The following is a 9,262-nucleotide window of genomic DNA, read 5'->3' as shown; positions in this document are numbered from 1 at the left end:
TTCTCGCTTATTTTATAAAGATTTAAGCATTTTATTCAGTTGCTTATGAGTTATGCCAGTAGAAGGGTTAGCTTGGGGTCATTATGATCCTAAGCATCGTGTGACGACTTGGGACTTGATTTTGGGGCGTTACAAACTTAGTATCAAAGCATAGAGTTCAAGTGTCCTAGAGTGTCTGTGAAGCCGTGTCTAGTAGAGCCTTGCGGAATAGTACGGAGACATCTATACTCTTCTTCGAAAGGCTATAAGGAACTTAGGAAATGTCTCCATTCTTTCAAGTCTCAGATTGTGCTATAGAAATGTTCTTTAAGAAATTTATACAAATTCTCATCTTACTCTATCCGAGCTATCTCTGCCTTATGTTCAAGGTATCAAAAATAGTCAAGCTTAAATCTTTACTGATAGTTCTTTCTTAGACAGTCTCCATAGATAGTTATCGGATTGTAAGTGAGCTAGAAAGTATCCCATCAGTGCTTTTGAGTTTCGATGACTGAAGTGCTCTATTCATGATTCATAAAAGTCGTGCACTAAACCCAAGTCAGATGTACTTCCAGATTCCCCCTCAGAATCTATAATGTAAGTCTATACTTCCCTATCCATGTATTATTCTTGAGATAACATGATTAGTAAGTTCCAGTTCCTCCCTAGATAACACTCTCAGATTGTCTAGCAAGAAGGTTCAGAAGTCACACAAAGCGGCTTGAGAGTAGCATTCTAGTGTGTTATTAGACTCTCAAGATCAGAGTTATGTCCTCACTCTTATGAGTCATGCAAGTAAGACAAAACAAGATGTGTATTCTTAGATCATTGAATATTATGTGTCAAGCTTCTATCTCTTGTAACCTTGTTATCATTGTTTTGTTGAAAAATCAAAGTCTAGTGAAGCCGTGTGAGACCTATTTTGATTTACTAGGAACTTGTTGTGTATTTTGTTATTTTTGTGTTGGTTGAAACTTATAGAGATACGAAAGAAGTTTAGGTGTATAGACAGGTGGATAGTAATGATGTGTAGAAGTAGGATATGGAAATGGATTGTAAATAAGATAGGCCATATGTTTATGATCGATTATTGTTATTATGAGGTTAAGTGGGCTAGTTATTCTTGATGTTTTATTTTTTATCTTCCAAGTGAGAACAACACTATGTATTAAGTTTGAATGATTGGTGGTCATGAAGATGGATGTGATGATTTCTTGGCTAATAATACTAGTTATAGGGAAATAATATAATAGGATTGAATACTTGATTCGTAATCAAGTTTGACGTTGTATGTATGATGCAAAAGTATGCCCAAGGTGCTTGTAATGCCCTGAAAAATGAGTCCTGGAGCGTCACACGGTGCTTGAGGCTACGAGTAGCCCCAAGCTAACCCTTTGAGCCATTTTTATTCAGTTCAACACAAATCAACAGGGTTTCCATAAATAACCCTCAAATATCAACAGAGTAATCATCATCCAAGAATAAAAGAATTTCAGAAAGATAAGAAAATACGACTTATTAGTCAACTCCCAACATCTATACTAGTCTGACATGACTCTAAGAAAATCAATAAAACCAGCGAGCTATTGAGACATGCCCCAACTGACTCATACTCAGTTATCAAATGTAAAAAATTCCGTGAAACCAACACCAGACATCACGTCCTCAAAACATGAGGACTTACCACAACAGAGGATGTAGAATAGCATACCCAAAGAATCACTGTTGAACCTGGAACTGAGCACCTGAACCTATATTCCGAGAAAATGCAGCCCACATCGAAAGATGTAGGTCAGTACCATGGAAAGGAACCGAGTATATGGTGGTGTATGTAGTTGTATAAACATCATCATCATAAATATTTATAGGAAATATACAAGATGTATGAAAGACTCACATAGCCCGAAGAAAATCATCATAATCATGAGAGGATGAAATAAGTACAATAACACATGTGAGTCATCATATAATTTGTCAATCACTTTCAGTTCATCAAGAATATCAATTCTCATAATGTAAATATCATTTAAATCTTTCGAAAGAATAACTTTCACAATTCTACTTTCAAATCACTTCACCATTCACCATAGAGATAAGGAAACGCGCACACACTGGGAGATCCTATAACTGATATAAACTATGTGAGCTACATGAAGTCCAACGTATAACCAACGTTGGGGAGAGCCGTCCTATCCTTTCCATTGGAGTAGGACTATTGATATCAAATCCACACAAACTACTGATCACTATATAAATTAGCCTCAGGCTCACTCCTATAGGGGCACGTAGTTCTAGGGAAGTAAGGTCGCTTTATACCTCTCACTCGGTGCTAAAGATTTCTCCCGGACATAGCTCAGATCATTTCAAAGACAATCCATAATAAAACAATTTCAGTAATATATAAATATACATCAGGAGCCATCATGCTTCCCATCTATCAAAATCAACCACGTTGTGGATTTGTTTCACACTCGAGTTCAAAATAACTCCATTAAGACCAAAAGGTCAAATCATTCAAAATATCTCAAATATTCAACATCAACGTGCTTATAACACACACTTTCTCAAAAAAACATAATTTCCAATGGGGATTCACGACCCAAATATCAAAATCATGATAAATATCGTTCAAGATTCATGCTTTATATCTCCACATATGTAAATTGATCTTTCAAAATCATAAAAATCAAGATTTCATAATAATCATCATAAGATATGGGTTCATACTTCAAATTCGTAAAAATCAAATAAAAATCATGCCTTTGTAAAGAAAATTACTTTTGGGCATTAGAACGAAAGAGAGTTCTTGTTGAAAAACCCCACATACCTTGAATGATGAACTTTAGATTTATACTCGTTTTTGAGATGTTAAGCGTTCCTTTGAATGATGGTTCTTGGAGTTCTTGAACTAGGAACTTGGAATCTTGAATAAATTTGCAGAATTAATGGTGAACTTTGGAGGTTCTTGAAGTTAGATGTAGGAGCTTAGGGTTTTCTTTTTGAGGGAATTTGATGAAATATAACATATAATGCTTCTAATAGTCTTTAATATAGGGTTTGTAAGGATTTTGGGTGAGGAGAAATGACCAAAACGCCCTTAAAAATCAAATAATTCTCGAATCTGTCCTTTGGTGGACTGTTTTGATAGTCTGAAGTAGATCAACCATAACATTTTACTCCAATATTCAAATTGGATGAAACTAATTTCATTAGAAAGAGGACTCTCATATCTTTCCGTTGATATATAGTATCTCACCCAGATCATTGTGTATGAGGGGTTATGATCGTTTGAAGTTGACCCAAAAATTCACTTTTGGTAGGCTGATGTAGAGCGACCATAACTTTTTGCTCCGATAGACAAATTGGATGAAACCAATTTCATTGGAAAGAGGACTCGCAGAGCTTTCCATTTATATATAGTAGATCACCCATATCATTATGTACAAGGAGTTATGATCATTTAAATTTGGAGCAAAAATACACCAGGCCTCAGTACTTTTTCCTGCACGTTTTACTGTTTACTACTATTCACAGTTCGATCGGAATGTTCATAAATCGTCGTTCGGGTGTCCGTTTTGGATGATCCACATATCATTGGAAAGATTATTCGATAATATACGCAATGGTGGGTCATAATCTAAGACATTCCACACGAAAAATTTATAATTTATTCTAGAAGATAGAACCCAACACATTTACACACAAAATTTCAACGAAAAATTTCCTGGGGTATTACATCATCCCCTCCTTGGAAACATTCATTCTCGAATGATGCTAGAAATGCCAAGATTAGATAGGGAATAGAGCATACAGCTGAAACCATTCGTTAGACTCATCACCACATCGTTTCTCACTCCGAATGCAACATAGAATGCATAAATTCAAGAAGATACAGCTGAACACATAATAAATGACAGCTGAACTGCTGCAACTTTTATCAAAAGTGCATGATTTATGAAAGAACGGTACCTTCGGATTGATCGGAGTTTGTAGAAAATAGGTGCGGGTACTTGGATCGCATATCCACCTCAGCTTCCCAAGTTGCACCCTCAACAGATTGGTTTTGCCATAACACCTTGACCAAGGGAACTTCTTTGTTCCTTAGTCTTCCGATACTAAAATCAAGAATCTCAATAGGAATCTTGTCAAAAGAAAGATTTTCTTGAATGTCAGCACTCACAGAGGAATCCACTTCCACAACATCGCTAATATGCTTTCTAAGCATGGAGACATGGAATATTACATGAACAGAGGACAACTCGGAAGGCAACTCGACCTCATAAGCTACCTTACCAACACGGCTAAGAATTTTGTAAGGACCAACATAACGGGGACTAAGCTTCCCCTTTTTGTTGAATCTCTTCGCCCCTCTCATGGGTGAAATTTTCAGATACACTAGGTCACCAACTTCAAACTCAAGGTCTCTTCTTCTAATATCCGCATATGACTTCTGACGACTCTGTGCAGTTTTCAACCTTTCCCTAATCAACTTAACTTTTTCCATAGCCTCAAATACCGAATCAGGATAACTCACAGCTGCTTCACCCACCTCAAACCAACCTATGGTTGATCTACACTTCTTCCCATGTAAGGTTTCAAACGGAGCCATGCCAATACTAGAGTGGAAACTATTTTTGTAAGCAAACACTATCAACAGTAAGTGATCATCCCAACTTCCCTTAAAGTCAAGTGCACAAGCTCTCAACATATCCTCTAAGGTCTGGATGGTTCGCTCAGCCTGACCATCGGTTTGTGGATGAAAAGCAGAACTCAAAAGTACTTGGGTACCAAGACCCTTCTGAAAAGATTTCCAAACTTGTGAAGTGTACTGAGTACCCCTATCCAAAATGATAGACAAGGGAACTCCATGCAGTCTGACTAGCTCTCGGATATACAATCTAGCATAATCCTCAGCAGTATATGAAGTATGAATAGGCAAGAAATGAGCAGACTTAGTCAACCTATCAACCACAACCCAAATAGAATTATGATAGCGTCAGGAAGGAGGTAAACCAATCACAAAGTCTATATTTATCTCTTCCCACTTCTAGGTGGGAATACTAAACTCTTGCATGACCACCAGGTCTTTGGTGTTCAAACTTAACCTGTTGGCATATTGCACACTTAGCTACAAATGCTGCTATATCTTTCTTCATGCCACTCCACTAATAGATTTCTCACAAGTCTCGGTATATCTTGGTGGCACCAGGATGAATAGAATATCGCGCCCTATTCGCTTCAGCCATAATTCTCTGTCTCAGATCATAAACATTCGGGACACACGATCTACCCTGCAATCTTAACACACCATCTCCCCTTTAGGAGAAAACCTCTAGTTTTTTGTCCTTGACTGACTCTTTTAGTCTGACCAAACTAGCATCTAAGTATTGCTTTTCCTTCACTTTTGAAACCAAGGAGGATTCGGAACTACTCTAAACCCCTATACTACCTTCAGCAGAGTCAAACAACCTAACCCCCAATCTAGCCAAATGATGTACATCACGAGCCAACTCTTTCTTACCTTTTACCACATGCAAAATACTACCCATGGACACTCTACTTAGGGCATCCGCCACAACATTGGCCTTGCTCGGATGGTACAACACACTCATATCATAGTCCTTTAATAATTCTAACCATCGTCTCTGCCTAAGATTCAATTCTCTCTGGGTAAACACATACTGCAGACTCTTATGATTAGTGAAAACATCAACATGTACACCATACAAATAGTGTCTCCAGATTTTCAAAGCAAACACAATAGCAGCCAACTCAAGGTCATGGGTGGGGTAATTTTTCTCATAGGGTTTCAACTGTCTAGAAGCATAAGCTATCACCTTACGCTTCTGCATTAATACACAACCCAACCCAACTCTCGAAGCATCACAGTACACCACAAAATAGTCAACACCATCAGGCAAAGTCAAAATAGGGGTTGAATTGAGTTGAGTCTTCAACTCCTGAAAACTCTTCTCACAAGATTCGGACCATAAGAACTTTACTTTCTTTTGGGTCAACCGAGTCATAGGAGATGCTATAGAGGAGAAACCCTAAAAAAAAATGACGGTAATAGCCAGCTAAACCCAAGAAACTTTAGATATCAGTTGGAGAAATAGGTCTAGGACAATTTCTAACAGCTTTGGTCTTTTGGGGATTAACTCTAATACCCTTGGAAGAAATGATATGACCTAGAAAAGCAACTGACCTTAGCCAAAACTCACACTTACTGAACTTGGCAAACAACTTGTGATCTCTAAGCGTTTGCAAGACAGTTCGGAGATGATCAGAATGTTCATCCTCACTACGGGAGTATACCAGTATATCATCGATGAACACTATGATAAACATATCCAAATATGATCTGAACACTCGATTCATAAGGTCCATGAAAGCTGTTGGGGCATTAGTTAACCCGAAAGACATAACAAGAAACTCAAAATAGCCATAATGAGTTCGGAAAGTGGTTTTTAGGATGTCATACTCCTTAACTTTGAGTTGATGATAGCCGAAACGAAGGTCTATCTTTGAGAAATAACTTGCACCTTGCAATTGGTCAAACAAATCCTCTATTCTCGGAAGGGGGTACTTATTTTTGGCGGTGACTTTATTCAATTGGCGGTAATTAATGACATATGCAAAAATCCATCTTTCTTTCTCACAAATAACATAGGAGCACCCCAAGGAGAAACACTAGGCCTTATGAAACCCTTATATAGTAGATCTTTGAGTTGCTCTTTCAATTCCTTAAGTTCTACAGGGGCCATACGGTAGGAGAAATAAAAATAGACTGAGTATCAGAAAGAAAATCAATTTTGAACTCTATCCTCTATCAGGAGGTATCCCTGGGAGATTATCCGAAAAGACATAAGAAAACTCATTAACGACATTAACAGACTGGAGAGTTGGAGTCTCAGACTTAGTGTGTTTGACTCTAACCAAATGGTAAATACATCCCTTAGAAATAAACTTTCTAGCTTTAAGGTAAGAGATAAAATGACTCTTGGGTAACACCGAATTCCCAGACCACTCAAACACAGATGCACCCAGAAACTAAAACTTGACCACTTGGGTCTGACAATCAATAGAGGCATAAGAAGAATACAACCAGTCCATACCCAGAATCACATCAAAATCTACCATGTCTAACTCAATCAGATTAGCTAACAAGACTCTATGAAGAACGGTAACAGGACACTTTTTATACACTTTCTGGGCAACAATCGAATCACCCACTGGGGTAGAAACTAGGATAGGCTCAGGAATAATCTCAGGACTCATTTCAAAATTCACAGCAATCAAAGGTGTAACATATGAGAAACGGGATCCAGGATCCAACAAAGCATACATATCAAACTGAAATATACGAAGCATACCAGTACCAACATCGGGAGAGTCCTCTTATTCCTAGCAAGACGGTAAAGCATAGAATCTATTCTGGCGCTGCCCGCCAGCATTACTAGAAGAGGCACCCTGAGTTGGGTCTGGGCGAGTCGCTGGAACTAGAGCACTAACAGTCTAAGTCTGGGTTTAAGAGAAATAGTCACGACGCCCTTGTCCATCCTGTGGATAATCTCTAACTCTGTGACCCATGTCACCATACTAGAAACAACCCCTCTTCTCACCCCAAAACTCACCCGAATGAGCCCTACCACACTTAGGACACAAGGGACGATTTGGCTTACTGCCAATATTGTACTGGGACCTGGATGCATATGAACTGCTACCTTACTCCTTCCTACCTCTAGGCACGGGAGCACTAGCAGATGACGGTGCTGGCATAGATGAATAATCCTAATACTGAGGGCGACTTCCTCCCAGCGATCTAGTCTGACCCTGTTCGTGCTGCTCGAACCTAGCTCTCTTATTCCCTCCCATCCTGGAACTCTTACTAAGTTATAGGGATAACTCCCTCACCTCTACCTTTTTCTCCAAGAAACAACCCAGTCATAAGCAAGGTCTTTCAACCTATACGTAGCCAACTCCACACTATGTTCCTCAGATACATGTATCACCTGAGTAATCTTCCGCACCTCCTCTAAATACAACCGTGGATCCTCATCAGACTTGGACCCATAGAATTCCAGCAGATTCATCCGCATGAAGTCACGGATCCTGGTAGTAGCTGAATCACCTCCCTGTTGCTGTGGAGCCGGGGCCAGGTTGACCTAAACATTTACAGTAATAGCTTGGGCCAGCGCCTAAAAGGCTGCCCAAAATTCAGCATGAGATATATTTTTATGCAATGGGTCACCGGGTTGAGGTTGCTGACCATCATTATTTTTTCTCGCTCGACGTGGAGGCATATTTCTGAAAGAGGAGAGCACGAATACATAGAAGAGAGAGACACTTTAAGCATGATAGACTTCTGAAAGAAAGAATAACATTTTTTTCTAAAATGTCTTGTAGCCTCTTGCTCATAGATGTAGCATGCTAAACACCGATGATCAAGACTCTACTTAACATGGCTTGTCAGACTCCCTAGGACACCTTAAAACTTTAGGCTCTGATACCAAGTTTGTAACGCCTCAGAAAATGGGTCCCGAAGCATCACACGGTGCTTGAGGCTATGAGTAGCCCCAAGCTAACCCTTTGAGCCATTTTAATTCAGTTCAACACAAATCAATGAGGTTTCCATAAATAACCCTTAAATATGAACAGAGTAATCATCATCCAAGAATAAAAGAATTTCAGAAAGATAAGAAAATACAACTTATTAGTCAACTCCCGACATCTATAGTAGTCTGACAATAATCTAAGAAAATTAATAAAACCAGTGAGCCATTGAGACATGCCCCAACTGACTCATACTCAGTTATAAAATGTAAACAATTCCATGAAACCAACATCAGACATCACGTCCTCGAAACATGAGGACTCACCACAATAGAGGATGTAGAATAGCATACCCAAAGAATCACTATTGAACCTAGAACTGAGCACCTGAACCTACATTTCGATAAAATACAGCCCACATCCGAAGATATGGGTCAGTACCATGGAAAGGAACCGAGTATATGGTGGTGTATGTAGTTGTATAAATATCATCATCAATAATATTTATAAGAAATATACAAGATGTATGAAAGACTCACATAGCCTGAAGAAAATCATCATAATCATGAGAGGATGAAATAAGTACAATAACACATGTGAGTCATCATATAATTTATAAATCACTTTCAGTTCATCAAGAATATCAATTCTCATAATGTAAATATCATTTAAATCTTTCGAAAGAATAACTTTAACAATTCCACTTTCAAATCACTTCACCATTCACCAT

This window comes from Capsicum annuum, chromosome 10 (genome assembly GCF_002878395.1).
Source record: "Capsicum annuum cultivar UCD-10X-F1 chromosome 10, UCD10Xv1.1, whole genome shotgun sequence".
In the NCBI taxonomy this organism is placed as follows: Eukaryota; Viridiplantae; Streptophyta; class Magnoliopsida; order Solanales; family Solanaceae; genus Capsicum; species Capsicum annuum.
This window is presented reverse-complemented; position numbering follows the sequence as displayed.